The sequence below is a fragment of the Pelophylax lessonae genome (genome assembly GCF_965119305.1).
Source record: "Pelophylax lessonae genome assembly, chromosome: 8".
Lineage (NCBI taxonomy): Eukaryota > Metazoa > Chordata > Amphibia > Anura > Ranidae > Pelophylax > Pelophylax lessonae.
This window is the reverse complement of record NC_138775.1, coordinates 79786323-79807640: the sequence shown is the minus strand read 5'-3', so window position 1 is coordinate 79807640 and position 21318 is coordinate 79786323. Positions and strand designations below refer to the sequence as shown.

At 42.0% G+C, this 21318-nt stretch overlaps 1 protein-coding gene across 1 annotated transcript in view; it reads left to right on the top strand.

Moving 5' to 3' along the window:
- The first annotated feature begins 4836 nt into the window (after positions 1 to 4836).
- Positions 4837 to 21318, top strand: part of HRH1 (histamine receptor H1) — a 392267-nt gene continuing 375785 nt past the window's right edge. Inside the window, exon 1 of the mRNA XM_082266448.1 lies at positions 4837 to 5162. The gene's annotated coding sequence lies outside the window, so the exon portion shown is untranslated. The remainder of the gene's footprint in view (positions 5163 to 21318) is intronic.

Here is a 21318-nt window from a genome sequence, read left to right as displayed (position 1 = left end):
TGGATACAGCCTCAACAATCCACCTCCTCTCCTGTCTGTCTGTCCCTCCTCTTGCATGTGCATACTGTGTTTACATGAAAGAAAATAAGAGATGGCGCTCAGGTGTGCATATAATTTTCTTATTTTCTGAGCGCCATCTCTTATTTTCTTTCAAGTACATTTTTTATGCTGTCTTGCATCTGGGATTGGGCGAACAGTGTTGCTATCATAATATACCACCAACACATAAACTCTGCATATATGTTTTTGTGCACTCTCTGTGAAGGGACATTCCAGGACTTTCCAACTTTGGAGTAGCGCCAGAACTTTTTGTTAGGAATACTGTGTTTACAGAGAGCCTCAATCTGTAGACTGTGGAGCTGCCTGATTCTGCTCAGATGTTCTGATCTGGGATCTGCAGCAAGCATAGCATTCAGCAACACAGTCTACAGATTAAGACTTTCTGTAAAAACAGTGAGCACATGCATCCTCTGTATAAATAGTGGGCGGACCGAGGCTTTGTCTGTGCAAATGTAAGGGATGTCAGGTACCCTATAAAAAAACACATTTCCGTTTTATGGCATTTCTATTAAATCACCAGTAGATGGCAGCACAAAGTTCAACTGCAAGCAAGGCATGGGAGGAACTAAAAAGTTAGACCTTTTGTTCCTGGGGGAACAGAATAGCAGTTGCTGTCCACCAGACTCAAAGGTCATCATACTTCACTCACGTCCTTGTAATTGCAGAAACGTTTTCAATAAAAATAATTCTGGTTTCACCCGGTCCGATCCCTTCGCACATTGGAATTATTAGCATATGTGCAACACAAACAATGGAGAGATCTAGGCTTTATCTTTGTATATACACAGTGAATATTCCAGGCTGTCTGTAAGAGAATTCCATAACAGGTGTGTGCTATGTGGGGAGAAGGAGATGTTGCTATTGCTGTCTCGGGAATGAGCAGACAGTGTAGACTTGACATCAACCAGAGGAGAGGAAAGGGGGTGGATCCAGACCAGATTGTCGGCATGACACTCCAGGAAAGACTGTAGCTCCTCCTACAGGTATTTAGCTCCATTTCAACGGAAAGGATGCACTTCTGAGAGGGCTGGAAAGATTTTAAGATATTAGCAGCTCACATAGAATCGGTGTAAGATAAAAAAAAAAAAAAAGGAAACCCATATTTCTTAAGACCATGTCAAGTTTCCTATAAATTGTTATGAAAGTGCAGCCTAAAGCTAACTAAACATTTAGATAGATCTCTCTCATTTGGACCTTCAGGCTGAATGAGAGAAATTCTTTGATTATTCCATCTATGCTAAACATAATGGATGCAATGGATGAAGGAATCTCTATTACTGGGGGTGGTGTTCATCAGCTAGCAGGACCCACAGCGGCTGAATATCAAAACAGTGACTGCATTTGTACAATAGATTGGAAATTGTACTGTCCTTCGGTGGCCAGGGAATTGTCTGAACTAAGGCAGAAGAAGGGCTTTCTAGTCTCGCTCTGACATCTCTGCAATGCACCATGCAGTCCCTTTTCAAAGTGACAGAATTAGTAAGTTTCCTTTACCTCACTGAACTCCATGGCATTTACTGAACTGTGAGTTAAGGCAAATGTAGAACCAAAATAGGATGGACTGTCTAGTGGGCTGTACATGCTCATCTACAAGACAGCGTAAAGTGTAACGTCCGCTATTGCTTATTAAAATTTTTGTATAGTGTGAGTAAGTGTACAACTTCTGTCAAGTCTTTATTGCTGCCTGTGTCCCCACTGGGGAGAGTGACCCTCTCTGTTTGTCCTAGTGACCATTGTCACGGGGACAGAACATGATGGGGAATCCAAACTTCACAGCTGTCACCCCAACAGGAATAAAGGGGGAATTTTCCAATTGGTTTACCTGTTGTATTGATAACTGTCTAAGAGTGGATTTCCTCCTACCCTTGGGGATAATTCCTCTACCTTTCTGTCATGTCACTGGAAGGTTCCCTTTGCTATTCTATCCAAAAACTTCAAAAAACGGTTTTGGCTAAAGATATACTTGAAACTTGAACCCTTGAAAATTTTTTCAGGCCTCAGGGAACCCAACTAAAAATTAAAATACACAGCTCATGGCACATTTGCCTGATCTGTTTTAAGTTTACCATTTTGCATCCTGTCCTGTGAAAATAGCAGAGCTTATGAGTAGCTTCACCTAAAGCAGCCACCTTTCCTGTAAGAACGATAAAAACACAGAGGGCGCACCAGCCTAGCGCAATACCCTTGCAACAATTTATTAAAAAAAAGAGAAATCTGTGTACATCATACTCACAAATGAATAACTTGTTCAAGCGTGATAAAAATATATATACGTGTATATATGGAGAACTACATCCTGATACTGTCTCTAATCAGTAGAATATGCTGCATGGACATTTGGTGGACTGTTTTATATATATATATATATATATATATATATATATATATATATATATATATATACATATATATATACACACACACACACACACACGTGTATATATATATATATATATATATATATTTATCACGCTTGAACAAGTCATTCGTTTGTGAGTATAATGTACATAGATTTCACTTTTTTAAATAAATTGTTGCAATTGTAATGCGCTATACCGGTGCGCCCTCTGTGTTTTTATCGTTTTTAGAGTCTATCTGGATTTCCCTGACCTGTTTGGAGTGGCAGCACAGCCGAAACAGCGGCTAGACAAGGGGAATCACTCTTCTATGTGCATTTATTTTGTCTTTCTTGTGACCTTTCCCATAAGGCCAGTTGACTTACTGATACTTGGATCTCCCAGAACATGAAGTGAAATGCTGTATTCACAGGACCAGGACACTCCCCAGCAACACTGTGAAAGGTAGAGTTCACACACTGTGACAGATGGCTTTATGATGCAGAAAAGGTTCAAAGTAGGTACTGTATGTTAGTGCAACCATGTCTAGAGACCTGGCTAACAGCTGTCAGAGGCATAATGCATTATACAAGCAAGGGTCAAGGTTGATAGTGGTTGGCTGAGTGGTCTATATTCAGGCTGGAGGCAATCAGAGTATTCTGAGTTCAGTCAACAGGCCAGGGAACATAAATCACAGTACAGCGCAGTCATATGAACCCTCTTGAATACATATAAATAAAGAGATGACCCAATATGCAGAGTCAACAATAAATAAAATGATATGAGAGACAGTCCATGGCTCGAAAAGATGCAAGAGAGAAAAAAGTCCACATGTGGTCTTGGTGAATAACAACAATCAATGAGACTTCTGTGCTCGCAGCTTCCCACCGCCAAGCATTATCTGCCTCTCACCTTAATGACACGACCCTGCAGGGTCAAATCGCATAGAACACTCAAAAAGACCAGGGAAACAGCTCCAAGCCCTCAACCATCAGATAATAACCAGGCAGTCTTCACCGCAGAAATAAATGGATGGATGTTAAGGCAACACTCCAGGATACATCCTCCGGAATATGAAATAAAACCAAAAGGATCTAGTGCTCTCTGTATATTATGCCAAAATTTATTTAGCCCAAAAACAAGAATCACACTTTGTATGTTTACATTGTATCCATAGAGTAAAAGCTTGTAAAAGTATGCAGAGCGTACAGCGTGCTGTGCTGAGTTGCTTCCTGGTTCGAACGGCCGTGGATCATGTGACCAATCCCCAGTGCATGTTACGTCCGGGTGGGCGGGACTTCATCAGCCTGATTAAACTAGATGGACTTGTGTCTTTTTTCAACCTAACTATGTAACTATTAAAGAGGAAGTAAACTCTTCCTGTTTTTTTTTGTTTTTTTTTTTCGTTTTTAATTCCCCTGCAAAGTAAATGCATAATGTGCTAGTTTGCATCACATACTAGCACATTATCTGCAAACGAAGCCCGTGTTGTCCCCGCTGGCGGGTGCATCCATCTTCGCCGTCTTCCTTCCGGGTCTGCGGACTCCGGCTGTATTACTGGCCAGAGCCGCGTGACGTCATTCCCGCACATGCGTGTGGGAGCCGCCGGTCACTGCACAGGGCTCTGAGGAGGGCTCTGCACAGACGGTTGTTTTTTCAGAGCGCATGTGCCGATGACACCATCGGCTACATGCAATGTAAATATCTCCTAAACAGTGCAAATTTAGGAGATATTTACAGTACATATAGGTAAGTCTTATTAAAGGCTTACCTATAGGTAAAAGTTCTCAAGGTGGTTTTACAACCACTTTAAAAAGGGCAAGATGTTCGCCATGTGAGCTTTGCCAAAGACCATCACCAATTTCAAAGTGCAAAGTGATGACGGGTACTGTCATAATTAATTCAAGTGAGGAAAGGAGATTTTATGCAGCTTTCATTCTTGGCGACAGATTCCCCATTCAGGGTCACCTTTAATGGGAAGACCATCCTAAATAGGTTGTCATGTTTATGTATACAAGACTCTAATGCAAGAGACATAAACTGCTTTAATGCAAAATAGCGATTAGCCTTTTGGGTAGTCTCATACCATTGATAATTGTTTTCCTTGAAATAAACCAGAGGTCTCTGGCCGCCGTAGCGTGCCCTCCCATCAGCCTGAAATAAAAACATGAGCAAAGGGACAGTCGGTGCGTGCATTTTTATGAAAGCGTCTTTCTATCAATGTCCAGATTCAGGGACTTGTGATTAAACACTGCTTTCAGGAGAAGCCTTTGTAAGGCACTTTATTAAGCCTAATAAGGGAAAACAAGGAGTTGGGATGGTAAGTGATATGTAAATAGTAATACAGGAGGGGCGAGTGGAAAAGGGCTGATCTAGAGTTAATGAAATAGTATTTCAGCACTGTCATAGGTACTTCCACAATACGGTGTACAAGGATGGTTCCTCTACCAGCGGAGGTTTCAATAGTTGTCACGAAGGAGCTATGTTACAAAGAGGGAGGGAGAAAACACTGAGGCTCAGAGCTGGCTTCATCATTCACTCACACACACAAAGAACTGGAGAGGAGAAAGATGGACCAGACATGATAACACAGGGATTGGAGCACGTGCATCTCAAAAGTCTTACGTTCCACAGAAATTACTTCTATTTTAGATTTCAGTTTTGCTATTTAAATCTCCAACTCTGCTAATCACGTGTCATCTCATGAAGAACATTTACTGGATGCACAAGCCATTCAACGCTTCCAGACAAATGAACTTATTAAAGGTGAGTGATTTTGACTTTGTACTTGTTGAATGAGCAGGTAATTGACATCATTTTGTTTCTGTTCTTTCATTTATCATTTAACTATTTTTTTTTTTTTTAACAAGTAAGGGCAAAAAAAAGCACTAATCCATAACAACCAATCACAATTTACGCTTTCTTGATTATAGAATGGCCAGAACAATGAATAATTCGTTCTGATTGGTTGCTGTGGGTTGCTGTATGTGCCCATTTATTGCTTACTTAGGTCATTTTATTTTAAATGTTATAAAAAGAAGAGTGTTGTGCTATAATTCGTACCCATCTCATTTTAGCTTTTAGCAGTCTACTGCAGTCGATTGAATTTTGATTGGTTGCCATGAGTTACTGCATAATAGTGCTTTCATGATTATAAAATTGTCAGAGCAGTTCTGATGAGTTGCTGTTGGTTATTCCATATGCAAATTGCCTGGATTTAGAAGCCTGTCTGTGTTATAATGGATGTTGTAAAGTGTAGTGATATCTTTCATAGCCATCACATATCAGATCTTAGCAGTATACTGCAGTTTAATACTGAACAATACATTTTGATTGGTTGCCTTGGATTGGTGCACAACAGCACATCGCATTCACAACTAAAGCACATAGGGCTGTGAACATCGGTGACTTTTGGGAACATATTTCAAGCCAAAAGGTTTTAGCTTTTGAGGAAGGAATAGAGCAGAACCTTTCAAATCTAATCTTCAGGTGTTAACCACAGTTTCCCCAAAGAATATTTATTTTGCTTACTACATACATTATATTGTTAATATTCTTTTGTTTTGCATGATTTTTCCTAAAGAATAACCCTGATATAAGTCTTTGTGTTTAGATATGTGGAGATTTTTTTTTTTTGGGGTGTTTTTCATATTGTTTCAAAGGAAGTCTCTAAGCATATGGAAGGCATTAATGACAATGTACATTATTTATTTATAACATATGACCCTGAAAGTATTTGAAAGTAGGAGTAAATAAAGCTCAGTAAGGACTTGGGTCACAAACAATTTATGGAGAGGGTAAAAATAGGAAGCTGATGTGTTCTGCTTAATTTCAGCTGTAGATTTTTTTGATACGGTTCTGTGCTGCGAAGAATTTACTTTCCACCTGATGCATGGTATCTTTTTGAAAGGAAACATCCCAAATAATACTAAATGTAAAGAGAACCTGTCAGGGTAGATGCATGGGGGGAAAAGGTAGGCTCTTGGCTGAAATCCTTATCTCTGGTTCACTACTTAGTAACTTAGAGGCTTAAAACAAATAAGCTTAAATCTGGACTATCGGAGTTCTGACTTTTCTGGATACATACTGGTTCCATTTGGTGACACGTGAAAGCGGTGAAGCAAATGTGAGGGCGACAGTCATGCAGGGTACATCTTCATAAAGTCAGCAATTGGCAACTAACTATAAAGGTTTTGGGTCACTTATATTAATTTTGATGTTGTTTTATATCTAATGTATACATATAAACTATTGCTTTATGAATAAACGGAAAAAGCTAAACTCTAATCAGCTAGAAAAATTAACAGGGCAATGCCCCTTTCTCTGCACTGCAAGGGTTAATTGTTCATTTTGTCTAGGGTAATTTACAGCAATACTCACCTCATACCTTAGATTGTAAGCTCCTTGAGGGCAGGGACTGATGTGAATGTGCAATGTATATGTAAAGCGCTGCGTAAATTGACAGCGCTATATAAGAAACCTGAAATAAATACCTTAAAGTGATATTAAAGTCTCATTTTTTTTTCCATTAAAAATAACAAACATTTTATACTAACCTGCTCTGTGCAGTGGTTTTGCACAGAGCAGCCCAGATCCTCCTTTTCCTGGGTCCCTTGCTGGCGTTCCAGCCCCTCCTGTCGAGTGCCCCAACAGCAAGCAGCTTGCTATAGGGGCACCCGAGCTGAGCCACAGCTCTGTGTGTTCATTCAGACATGGAACCGTGGTTCAGCCCCACCCCTCTCTCTCCTGATTGGCTAACTAAATTTGATTGACAGAAGCAGGAGCCAATGGTGCCACTGCAGTGTCTCAGCCAATCAGGAGGGAGAGTCCCGGAGGGACTCGTGCAACATCGCTGGATGGAGATGGGGCTCAGGTAAGTTTTAGGGGGGCTGAGGAGGGTTGCTGCACACAGAAGGCTTTTTATCCTAATGCATAGAATGCATTAAGATAAAAAACCTTCTGCCTTTACAACCACTTTAACCACTTTAACACTGCTCACTGTGCCTCTACTGCGGCACAGTGGCTCATTATCGTCTGGCGATGTAGACCTATGCCACCAGACATTCTCCTCTCTCGGCGGCGCATGTGCGCCGCCGGAGGCTCGCTCCTGCTGCATTCAGTCACAGCGGGAGTCGGGCCAGGGGAGGAGCGGCGGTGATCGAGTGTGGAGATCCGCCCGCTTGTGTAAACAAAGCGGGCGGATCTCCTATGTGACAGGCAGGGTCAGATTGCAGTATTCAGCATAGCTGAACCTGCGATCTGTGCCTGTGTCACACAGTCCCCTCCCCCCACACACGTCAGTAAGCACCAGACATACATTAACCCCTTGATCACCAATAAAAGTTAACCCCTTCCCTGCCAGTGTAATTTTTACAGTAATAGTGCATATTTATAGCACTGATTACTGTAGTAATGTCACTGGTACCACCAAAAATGTCAGTCAAGGGTCCGATTTGTCCGCCGCAATGTCGCAGTCCCGCAAAAAAAATTGCAGATCACTGCCAGATCGCTGCCATTACTAGTTAAAAAAAAAACAATAAAACTGACATAAATTTTCCGTAGTTAGTAGCTGCGATAACTTTTGCGCAAACCAATCAAAATACGCTTATTGCAATTTTTTTTTACCAAAAATATGTAGCAGAAAACAAATTGGCCTAAAATATTAAAAAATTTTGATTTTTACATTTTTGGGGGAATTTCATATAAAAAATGTGAAAAATATTGTTATTTTTTCAAAGTTGTCGCTATTTTTTTGTTTATAGTGCAAAAAGTAAAAATCGCACAGGTGATCAAATGCCACCAAAAGAAAGCTCTGTTTGTAAGGAACAAAATACCATCAATTTAATTTGGGTACAGCATTGCAAGACCGCGCAATTGTCTGTTAAAGTAACGCAGTCCCGAATCGCAAAATATGGCCTGGTCAGGAATGGGGTAAAATCTTTCAGTCTTAAAGCGGTTAAAAATACGCTCATTGAGAATTTTTTTGTCAAAGACATATAGCTAAATACATTTTGGCCTAAATATATGACAAAAATTGAATATATTGGATATTTTTTAACTGTCAAAGTAGAAAAATATTGTTACTTTTTCAAAATTGTCGCTTTTTTTTATTAATATCGCAAAAAATGAAAAGCGCAGAGGTGATCAAATACCACCAAAAGAAAGCTCTGTTTGTGGGAAAAAAAAGGACGTTTAGGTACGGCGTTGCATGACCGCGCAATTGTCAGTTAAGGTCGCACAGTGCCGAATCGCAAAAAGTGACAAAGACGTAAAGCAGGAAAATCCTCCGGTGGTAAAGTGGTTAAGCTGGGCATAAATAAATCCCTACTGAAACAGTCAAATTTCGAAAAATCTATGGCTGTGCCCACTTGACAGAAGTCGATCTAACAATTGACTTCTGTCAATGGGACTGTTGAAAAGCTTTCATTTGATCAGTGGCCGCAGCCAATGGGCTGCAACACTGATCAGTGTATTCTGACAGTTTGGGAGGTCCTGCTGTCAGAATGCAATTCCACAGCAGGGAGGATTCCTCCATCAACCCTATTTGTGGATGGGGGAATCCATTCCTATTTATTTGATCAGCCCTCTGGCTGTTTGAAAACAAACAAATCATCTATGAACAGTTTTATTCCTTGTACCTACAGGCTTCCTCCCATTGTACTACTATTAAAAAGCCCCTCCTCTTTTCTGCTTATTTGAGGATGTTGAGAACCTGCCCACAAGCTGGTAGTGCTGGACAACACAGGATCGGCAGTCAGCAACCCGTTGATTGCGGCCAGGTGACTGGTAGATCACGGTCTGGGCTTGTTGACCCACCATCCCAGAGTTTCAAACAGAGTGCAATGCAGAGGGACTACTTGTAAAGTTGGAGATGTAGTAGGGGGCAAGAGCCGCATAAGCTAGCTGATGCCCCCTCTGTATTGCTGGCTCCTGTCCCATCTGGAGTGATACCAACTGCACTCCACCATCCCGGCTAGCAGTCTCCTGAGTGGTGCCAGCAACAGGAAAGAAGAAATCTTCAGGTCAGTGTGAAGCAATACACTGGGAATAATAGTACAGGACTGCTTTCACACTGATGTGCTACTGTTTACTCACACCGCGGGTTCAGTGCAGTGTACCTGCAGGTTACCTGCACTTAGCCATAGACTTCAATTATATTCTACAGGTTTGGTGCATTTTCTGAATGCAGGAGTTTTGGTGCGCTTTCAGAAAGTGCACCACATCTGCAGGATATAATAGAAGTCTATGGCAAAGCCCAGCTAGCCCAGTAAAGTCGCAGATGCACTGCGGTGCTCCCGTGGTTCAAGTAAACCGCAGAGCATCAGTGTGATAGCAGCTTTATAGGGGCCTCAGAACAGTAACAGGTCATTTACTTTTGTAATTTGTGGTGGTGGTAAATTCCCATAGTTAAGAATGTTTTTACCAACCTCGTCCCAACTCCACCCCCTTTAGCTGCATTGGCCAGGGGTGTACTCATATCGCAGCCGCAACAAGAGTTATACCCCCTTTCATGGTTAATGGGTGTAGTACTGCCCAAGCCTGACCAATTCAAGTGAATGAGGCCGCTCTGCAAGTGCCCTGCAACCTTGTGCAGTACAGCAAACAAAGGGTTAAATCAGGTAGTGTTGTGTTGCTGTCTTACCACCTGCTTTAACCCCTTCAACCCCACAGAAGCATGTACTTACGGGGTGCTTTCAGAGTCGCCCCATTTACTTGAATGGGTTGAGATTGACAGGCAGCAGCACCCACCAAAAGCACCTTAGGGGGTGAGCACTAAAGGGGGGTACACACTGGGGGCGGTAAAACTACGAGTCAATCGCAACTTTATGTGTAAATGAGCCTCCTCACCACCTGATTTAAACCCATGATTGGTGTGTAATGCATGCGATTGAGACACGATTGTATGGCAAATAGAGGTTTAAATCAGGTGTGAGGAGGCGACACTGTGCCTGGTGATCTTTGACTTCTCTCATGTTGTTCAGGAAAATCTCTGCCTCTTTAAGGTTGCCTACTGCTGCCCTACATGAAACATAAAAATAATCATTGGCGGAAAGGGGACACTTTCTTTTTTTGGGTTCAGCTTTAATACATACAAAGGATCCCCAGAGCGCCTTGAGTTAGACTGCACAGCAAACAAAATGTGCTTTCCAACTTTCCAGACCATCTTTGTCTGATTAAGGAAAATTTTCCTTACAGTGGTTCTAAAGGCAAGGCATTTTTTTCCTTAAAGGGGCTGCAAAGTCAGAAAGTTTTTTTTATCCTAATGCGTTCCTTACATTAGGATAAAAAAAAAACGTCTGTGTGCAGCAGCCCCCTCGGCCCCCCAAACACTTACCTGAGGTCCCTCTCTGTCCAGCAATGTTCACGAGTGCAGAGAGCATGGTCAAGCTTTGCTGTGTGTGACTATAGACCCACACAGATAGACTCTGCAGTGAGCCTGAAGGTACACCCCCATAGTAAGTGGCTTCCTATGGTGGCACACCGATAAGTCTAGAACGCCAGTGGGGGACCCCAAAAGAGGAGGTTTTGGCAGGTAAGTATAACATGTTTGTTATTTTAGAAAAAAAATGTAAGATTTACAAAAGCTTTAAATAAATATGAGGAATGCATCATAACTACCTTCTAAAATGCTAGCTGTCTGGCTGTTTGATTGGCTTTTTGACTGCCTGGAACAAGCATGCAAATCAGAAAAGTAATAAAAAAAAAAAGGAGAGATGTCTCAATCTGCATTCTTGTTTCAGTTCAGTTCAGGTTATTTAAACTTGAAAGTCAGTTGAAGCCAGAGGGTTATCATGACAGCCAGGCAAATTGCAGTTGCAAAATGATAAGACACCAACAGCAGCAGAAGCCATGAACAACAGTCTTTCTGTTTTTTTTTTTTTATACATAGCTAGTCTATTTGAAAAAAGACACAAGTCCATCTAGTTCGGGGTCGGCAGCCCGTCGATCATCAGCAGGTGATGGGTAGACTGCGTCCCTGCGTTGCCGACTCCCGGTCTGAACTGCTCCTCCTCCTGTGAAATTCTGCACCCTCTGAGCATGCGCCAACTCCCGTATCCTCTGCACATGCGCTGGCCCGGAACCATCTGCACATGCACCAACTTTCGAGAAGGCACAGAGCAGTGATCGGGGAATAAGTTGAGAGCTGAGCTTGAGCAGAATCCGAGGCAAGGGATACATAATTTCATTAGTATTAACAGCAGCAATCCCCCGGGTATACACACGGGGACACAGATTTTTATTAGAAGTCTGTATGAGGAGAGAGGAGTTGAGTGGCCACACACAGATTCAACCTCACAGCTGCCAGGGAGAGAGGCAAATGGGTGGCTTAAAAGTAACCCATAAATTGCGAGGCACTTTTTACCATGTTTCCAGTGGGCTCTACGTCAAGCACCCGCTGCTTAATGTACAGGGAGAGGAAAGGGGTGTGATTTTGTCAGTTGGGGATGGGGCAGGAATTGGGAGGGTGGGGGGCAGGGTCAGTAGTTTGGGGGGAGTAGGGGTTAGTAGTTTGGGATGGGGGGTGTCAGTCTGGGGGTAGTGGGGGTATGCTGGCAGGGATCAGTGCACCAAAAGAAAGAGCAGTAGAATATCACTGCTGTTTCCCTGCTCTGCATGTGAGAAACATTTCTGCCCTGTTGTGACCCCCTGTACACATATATCACTGCCCTACTGTCCCTATCCTCTGTCCTGCAGACACCATGCACGACCCTAAAGACACTGTCTACTGCCCTACTGACAACGTCCTCTGCCCCACTGTCACCTCCTCTGCTCTACTGACTGACACCATCCACTGCCCTACTGACACTGTCCTCTGCCCCACTACCACCATCCTCTGCCCTAATGACTGACACCATCCACTGCCCTACTGACACTGTCCACTGCCCTACTGACACCGTCCTCTGCCCCACTGTCACCATCCTCTGCCCTACTGACTGACACCATCCACTGCCCTACTGACACCATCCTCTGCCCCACTGTCACCATCCTCTGCCCTACTGACTGACACCATCCACTGCCCTACTGACACCATCCTCTGCCCCACTGTCACCATCCTCTGCCCTACTGACTGACACCATTCACTGCCCTACTGACACCGTCCTCTGCCCCACTGTCCCCATCCTCTGCCCTACTGACTGACACCATCCACTGCCCTACTGACACTGTCCTCTGCCCCACTGTCACCTCCTCTGCTCTACTGACTGACACCATCCACTGCCCTACTGACACTGTCCACTGCCCCACTACCACCATCCTCTGCCCTACTGACTGACACCATCCACTGCCCTACTGACACTGTCCACTGCCCTACTGACACCATCCTCTGCCCCACTGTCACCATCCTCTGTCCTACTGACTGACACCGTCCACTGTCCTACTGACACCATCCTCTGCCCCACTGTCACCATCCTCTGCCCTACTGACTGACACCGTCCACTGCCCTACTGACACCGTCCTTTGCCCCACTGTCCCCATCCTCTGCCCTACTGACTGACACCATCCACTGCCCTACTGACATTGTCCTCTGCCCCACTGTCCCCATCCTCTGCCCTACTGACTGACACCATCCACTGCCATACTGACACCTTCCTCTGCCCCACTGTCACCATCCTCTGCCCTACTGACTGACACCATTCACTGCCCTACTGACACCGTCCTCTGCCCCACTGTCCCCATCCTCTGCCCCACTGACTGACACCATCCACTGCCCTACTGACACTGTCCTCTGCCCCACTTTCACCATCCTTTGCCCTACTGACTGACTCTGTCCACTGCACTACTAAAAACTGTCCATTACTCTGCTGATACTGTTTGTTCTACTGACACCATCCACTGCTTTACTGACACCATCCACTGCACTACTGACTGACACTGTCCCCTGCGCTACCGACCCCTGTACCCTGCCCTACATACTACTGACCCCTGTACCCTGCCCTACATCTAACTGAACTCTGTCACTGAAGCTAACTTTTAAGGTGGGCTAAATTCATATTTTTACAGTGAAATCAGTTTTATCGTGTTTTGCTAAGTTTTCTTCATGCTGCCTTACTTTTTATCAAGGTCTTGCTAGTTAATTTCTTTAAGGGACCATTCACACTGATCACACACTAAACCGAAGAGGTTTGGTGTGCGGGCATCTGTCCGTTTTAGCTGCAGTCCGCCGGCAGTAGGGGAAAGTGTGATGCAATGTGATCCACGTTTAAGTGTATTAAACCGTTCCCATTTTTGTGTCACTGCACAAAGTGACACTTCAATCATGTCACCACATGGCAGCATGGTGCATTGCGTTTGCTGTGCAGTGACATGCAGGGACATCCAGTGAGTTGCGATATTATGCAAACATGTTGCATACCATCACACATCTCTGGAACACAAAGAAACACAGTGTTCTGGTGCGAACATGACACATAGAAAACGATTGTCTTCTGTGGATCATTCCATTTACCTTCATTTATTCATGAGAGAAAAAAAAAAAAAAAACGTAGGTAACTGCACATAGCGTAAAAAGAAAAGGCGCTGAATCCCGGTGATCTCTGATTTCTTCCAGATTGTTCAGGTAGATCTCCACCTCTCAAAGGTTGCCTACCCCTGGTTTAGTAAAACCAATAAAAGGAAAAAAAAAAAAAAAATATATATATATATATATATATATATATATATATATATATATATATATATATAATCCTATATACACAATCCTATACCCACAGTTAATCCAGAGGAAGGCAAAAAAAAAATAATCTAGCAAAGCATGATCCAATTTGCTACTGCAGGGGAAAAAGTGTCTTCCTGATCCCCGAGAGGCAATCGGATATTCCATGGATCAACTATATCTATAAATGTTAGTATCCAATTATATTATTTATATTTAGGAAAAAATCCAGACCTTTTTTAAAGCAATCTACTGAGCTGGACAGAACCAGCTCTTCTAGTAATCACAGCACTAAAGCTGGCCATACATTATGCAATTTTCTTGTTCAATTTCCTTTAGATTTACCTTCAATTATGTAGTGCAAGTGCCTGTCTGATTGCATACAAATTGAAAGAGATTCGATTTAACCTCATATTACATGCTCTTGGTAAATCTAAAGGAAAATTGAACAAGAAAATGGTATAATGTATTTACTGTGAAGAAGCCTTTCCTTATTTGGAGATTACACCACTTTTCCTCCAGACATAAGGAGTGCCCTCATCCTCTGTGGTGACCTTAAAGTGAATAACTCAAGATCAAATTCACTATATGGACCACCTATGTATTTATACATGTTGACCACCCCTTTTTTGTTTCCTTTAATAAGTTAGCAAATAGAAGATATCACTTAAGCTCACACGTTTTTGCCTTTAGCTCCCTTTACATATTTTCTAAGGGATTAAGGTCTAGAGACTAGCTAGGCCACTCCAGAACTTTAATGTGCTTCTTCTTGAGTCACTCCTTTGTTGCCTTGGCTGTGTGTTTTGGGTCATTGTCATGCTCACCCTTCCACGACCCATTTTCAATGTCCTGGCTGGGGGAAGGAGGTTCTCACCCAAGATTTGACGGTACATGGCCCTGTCCATCGTCCCTTTGATGCGGTGAAGTTGTCCGGTCCCCTTAGCAGAAAAATATCCCCAAAGTATAATGTTTTTACCTCCATGTTTGACGGTGGGGATGGTGTTCTTGGGGTTATAGGCAGCACTCCTCCTCCTCCAACCACAGCGAGTTGGGTTGATGCCAAAGAGCTAGATTTTGGTCTCAACTGACCACAACACTTTCACCCAGTTTTCCTCTTAATCATTCAGATGATCATTAGCAAACTTTTGGCGGGCTTGTACATGTGCTTTGTTGAGCAGGGAGACCTTGCGGACACTGCAGGATTTCAGTCCTTCACGGCGTAGTGTGTACCAGTTTTTTTCTTGGGGACTATGGTCCCAGCTGCCTTGAAATCATTAGGGTTCTCCCGTGTAGTTCTGGGCTGATTCCTCACGCTTCTTATGATCATTGAAACTCCACAAGTTGAGATTTTGCATGAAACCCTAGACCGAGAGAGATTGACAGGTATTTTGTGTTTCTTCCATTTGCAAATAATCGCACCAACTGTTGTCACCTTCTTACTAAGCAGCTTGGCGATGGTCTTGTAGCCCATTCCAGCCTTGTGTAGGTTTACAATCTTGTCCCTGACATCCTTGGACAGCTCTTTGGTCTTGGCCATGGTGGAGAGATTGGAATCTGATTGAGTGATTGATTGCTTCTGTGGACAGCAGGGGTGGACTGACAACTCATGGGGCCCCGGGCAATCAGAAATCATGGGGCCCCCTGTGTCCACACTCAAGCCACACAAAGCCCCACCTACAAATTGCAGCTCAGCCACATAGAGGGGGCATTTAAATATCTACCACAGCATAGCCTGCATGGAAGTTCCTGGCTTCTTTCTGTAGTGTGTAGCCTCTCATGGGGCCCCCTACTGACCCTGGGCCCTCGGGCAGTGCCCTAATCCCTGAATGGTCAGTCCGCCCCTGGTGGACAGTTGTCTTTTATACAGGTAACGGGCTGACATTAGGAGCACTCCCTTTTAGGCCTCTTTCACACAGACGTACATTTCATCAGTTCAGTCATGTTTTTTTTGTCATCAGTTTTTTCAGTCAACATCAGATTTTCATACGTTTTTTTTTTCATCCTTTGTCATCAATTTTCATCCATTTTTCATCCTTTGTCATCAGTTTTTCATCCGTTGTCATCCATTTTTCATCCTTTATCATCAGTTTTTCATCCGTTGTTATTCATTTGCATATGTTTTTCATCCGTTGTAATCCGTTTTTTGTCCAATCCGTTTTTTTTAACAGATGAAAAATAGGGCTTTCATCCGTTCATAAAAATGGATGTTGACGGAAGCGGATGAAAATGGATGTAAATGAATGATCTTCCATATACATCCATTTTTTCATAGGAATGCTTTAATGTACGTTTTTCATCTGTCATTGGATGGATGAAAAACTGACAAACGGTCCGTATGTGTGAAAGGGAGTGCTCCTAATCTCAGCTTGTTACCTGTATAAAAGACATCTGGGATCCAGAAATCTTGCTGATTGATAGGGGATCAAATATTTATTATACTCATTAAAATTCAAATCAATTTATAACTTTTTTGAAATGCCTTTTTCCGGATATTATGGTTGTTTTTTTTTGTCTCTCACTGTTAAAATGAACCTACCATTAGAATTATAGATTGATCATTTCTTTGTTAGTGGGCAAACGTACAAAATCAGCAGGGAATTAGTTAAATGCACTGAAACTTGTGACAGGTTTTTTTATGATTTATACTGAAACTTCAAGTTATCTCAAGGTATTTTATGAGACCCAGACAAGAAATTATACTCTCTGTTAACTATTCTGCCTCAAATATGGACTGTAATAAAAGCAATTATCGACATTATGTTTTATTTTTGTTTTACTGATAAACAGCACATAAGCAGCTATTTTCACAGCTTAAAATTACATATATTTAAGCTGCTTTACCTGTCAAGTGATTTGCAATACTGTGCAGCCTGTCTTATGATCCAGGCAGCCCTGCCAGACAGCATGACCTCCACTACAGCAATGCACCTTGGTGCTCAGCCAGTTTATTGGACAATGAAAGAGCAGCAGTACAGTGATGGGTTATACCTCTGCTTTTTCTGCTCTCTGCTCTTTTCATTCAATTTGCATGCAGTACTGCCAAATTGGCTCCTACGTTTACACCTTCCTTTGCCAGTCGGAGTGTTGCTGTATGAGAAATGGCAAAAGTCGGTTATAAGATCAGTTATGTATGAATAGTGTGCTTATGCAAACTATTGCAATTTGTGTTTGTTACCTGTACATAACGTTTCTTATACAGATTATAAATAAAAAAATGTAATAAATATTAAAACACATTCATCCAATCCTTCAAAAGTCCATAGCGTGTCCACATCCAATATAATGTTGCTAAAGTGACAATCAAAATCAAAAAAAGTAAAAAAAAAGGGGACTATGTTGGCCTTTTCAATTACAGTAGGCGAAATGTGACTTTATGATGGTTGTGAATGATTGGTAGCTCCAGAAGGGAGGAGGTCTTAACAATGGAATTATCAAGAAAAGAAAATGATGGTCCAATGGCTGACTCAATTCACTAGTGTCCATTTAGAACTGAAATCCTTGTGTTGGATGGTCTGACCCTTAAACCAAATGTATAGCAGGAGCTACGGGGGCTACCAAAGCTGACCTACAACTAATGGTAGTTGGATATCTGCAGTGCTTTAAGTGGCCCAAAAGAGGTGCCGGTACTCTATTATAGCCTATAAATTTTGTGGCCCCCCCCATCCCACATCAGGGTCCCCACAGAGCAACCCCCCTGGCCTGGGCTGGGACTCCGGAGCAGGGGGACTCACTGGTGGTGACTGATCTGGCTCTGGAGTGGGAAATATTCTTGGGGGGGGGGGGCAATTGAGGGCGCAGATGTCCAAAATGAGCGTGGCGGTATGCTCAAGAGCCATATTTGGAAGTAGCGGTACTGAGTACCAGTGCATACCGGCCCACTTAAAGCACTTAAAGCACTGGATATCTGTCTTTGGGTTAAACTGTTTCACAAGTCACTCTCATGAAACAAGGATGCAGCAAGTGAAATCATAACAAAGTTAGAACTTTTGATCTCTATTAGAGCCGGTTCACACTGAGGCGATCCGACTTCGGGGGGCGACCCGTGAAGTCGCGTGCACCGCGACTTTGGTGCGACTTGCAGGGACTTCACATAATGGAAGTCTATGCAAGTCGCTCCCAGGTCGCCCCAAAGTAGTACAGGACCCTTTTTCTAAGTCGGAGCGACTTGTGTCGCTCCTTTAAGAACGGGACCTGTACTACTCAATGGATCACGACCTACCGCGACTTGTCAGGCTGACAAGTCGCCTGACAAGTCGCGCTAGTCTGAATGGGCTCTTACTGCCTTAAAGCCAATAAATAAACACTACAGCCTACATATTGTTTAAACATTTGTTTTTTTTAAACTAATCTGACTACTGTAAACTAAAATCTGGTTTGCTGCCATGGAATACTGCAAGTCACATGACATAAGAGCCAATTTTTCAGCCTTACTAAACAAGTTATGAATTGATATCAAGAAACAAAGAGGTGTCATTCCAACATGGATGCACTATTACTAAACTAAATATAAAGTTCTGTCTTGGCATTACATTTCCATTCTGGAGTATGGAAATAACCAGTATGAAATGTGCAGTCCTTGACATGAACATTGTGTGATATGTCAAGTCCTGTGGGTTCAGCGGGCTGAGAAAACTCATTTTATGTGAAAATCCTCTTAAATTGTTTAAGGAGTGACACAGGACTTTGGGAGGCCCTCGGGGAAGAATGATTCAAACTATTGCTACTTCTCACACCGAAATGCACTGCACTTAGTATAAAACACAGTTATATATAATCCTGTACTAGTCTGTACAGACTATTATAATAATATCGTCTCTCAATACCACTTGATTAATTTCTTTTGCTATCCGCATAAGACCTAAGATTTAGATGGGGGCACTTTCCTATCGGTACCCACTGGTATGAGTGTCTTGGTTTAGAATGCTTGAACCCAGCATTACGTGGTATTGGTACATCTGTACAAAGCAGGGGGATTGCTCAGCTGAGTCATTCTTCATTTATTTTCTGTTACTGACAATTGTAATCAGCCTATGTCCATTACCAACCTCATATTCCCTGAGCAGGAGTAATCCTTTTAAACAGATAATGTATTTCTGTTGAGCCATAGAAGTGATTTTGTTGTTAACTCTTTAAGCAAGCCTAGCTTTATAAAATACAAAATAGATTTTTTGATGTATACCCCTTAACTATGTTCAATATAAAAATCCTTTATGCCTGATTTTGGGTTTCTATAAAGAGTCTTTAAATATTGTTGAAAAAAAATATATTTACTATTTCTTTGGAAATGTGCTATAGTTCTTTTTCACATATTGGGGGAGATTTAATAATAATAATAAACATAATGGGGGAGATTTACTAAAGCTGGAGAACACAGAATCTGGTGCAGCCGTGCATAGTAACCAATCAGCTTCCAGCTTTCATAGTCCAAGCTTAACTGAACAAGCTGAGGTTGAAAGCTGATTGGTTACTATGCAGATTCTGTGTTCACCAGCTTTAGTAAATCTCCCCCATTATGTTTATTATTATTATTATTATCATACAAGGATTGGAGATAATGTCTTACTATATTTGCATTTCATGTATGTGGTCTTCTCGTCCTTACATTATTCAGTAATCCAAAGACCAAGGAGAATGTGGAAGGATAATTATACAATCATTTAAAATCAATAGTGTGAACACTTTGCAAATTATTTGTGGGCAGGGTGAGCAGGTTCATTCACTTTGTTATTGAAAGCCTGAAAACACAGTCATGGTTGGAATAATAGAAGTGTCTGAATATTCAACCTATACTCATATATATATATATATATATATATATATATATATATATATATATATATACACACACACACACGCTATATTACCAGTATATATATATATATATATATATATATATATATATACACTATATTACCAGATGTATTGGGATGCCTGCCTTTACACACACATAAGCTTTAAAGGCATCCCCCTTTTAGTCCGTAGGGTTCAATATTGAGTTGACCCACCCTTTGTAGCTGTAACAGCTTCAACTCTTCGGGAAGGCTGTCCTCAAGGTTTAGGAGTGTGTCTATGGGAATGTTTGACAATTCTTCAAGAAGCGCATTTGTGAGGTCAGGCACTGATGTTGAACATGAAGGCCTGGCTCACAGTCTCTGCTCTAGTTCATCCCAAAGGTGTTCTTTCGGGTTCACATGCAGTCCAATCAAGTTCCTCCACCCCAAAATTGCTCATCCAGGTCTTTATGGACCTTGCTTTGTGCTTTATTCCAAATCATTTGGTGGAGGGGGGATTATGGTGTGGGGTTGTTTTTCAGGGATTGGGTTTAGCTCCTTAGTTCCAGTGAAGGGAACTCTTAAGGCTTAAGCATGCCAAGACATTTTGGACAATGTCATGTTCCCAAATTTTTGGGAACAGTTTGGGGTTGCGACTTCTTGTTCCAAAATGACTGCACACCAGACAAGACAAGGATGAGACATGGTTCATGTCCATGTAAAGGCAGGCGTCCCAATACTTTTGGTAAGAGGCCTCCTAATACTTTTAGTAATTTAGTGTTTGTATATTTTCATTTACATACAGGATATGGATATACAGTATATATATATATATATATATATATATATATATATATATATATATATATATATATATATATATATATGTAAATGAAAATATACAATCCAAATTACAAAAAAGTTGGGTTTGTATGTAAAATCTACATAAAAACAAAACGCAATAATTTGCAAATCTCATAATCCCATATTTTATTCACAATAAAAAATAGAAAACACATCTCAAAAAAGTTGGGAAAGGGCAATGTTTACCACAGTCTAGCATCTCCTCTTCTTTTAACAATACTCTGTTACTGTCTGGGAAGTGAGGAGACTCCAATGGCTGGAGTTTTGGGAGAGAAATGTTGTCAGATTCTTGCCTGATATAGGATTCTAACTGCTGAACAGCCCTGGGTCTTCTTTGTCATATTTTCCGTTTCATGATATGCCATGCTGCTGTCATAGATGCAGTATGCGGTTAAGCATTGTTCTGCCAAAATATGCCAGGTCGTCCCTGAAATAGTAGTGTCCTTGATGGGAGGATATGCTGCTCTAAAACCCTAATATACAGTATCTTTCAGCATTGATGGTCTCTTTCCAGATGTGCAAGTTGCCTATTCCAAATGCACTAATGTACCCCCATACCATCAGAAATGCAGGCTTTTTACCTGAACACTGATAACAAGCCTCTGGAGTTCGCAGGACGTGGCCCCCATGGTTG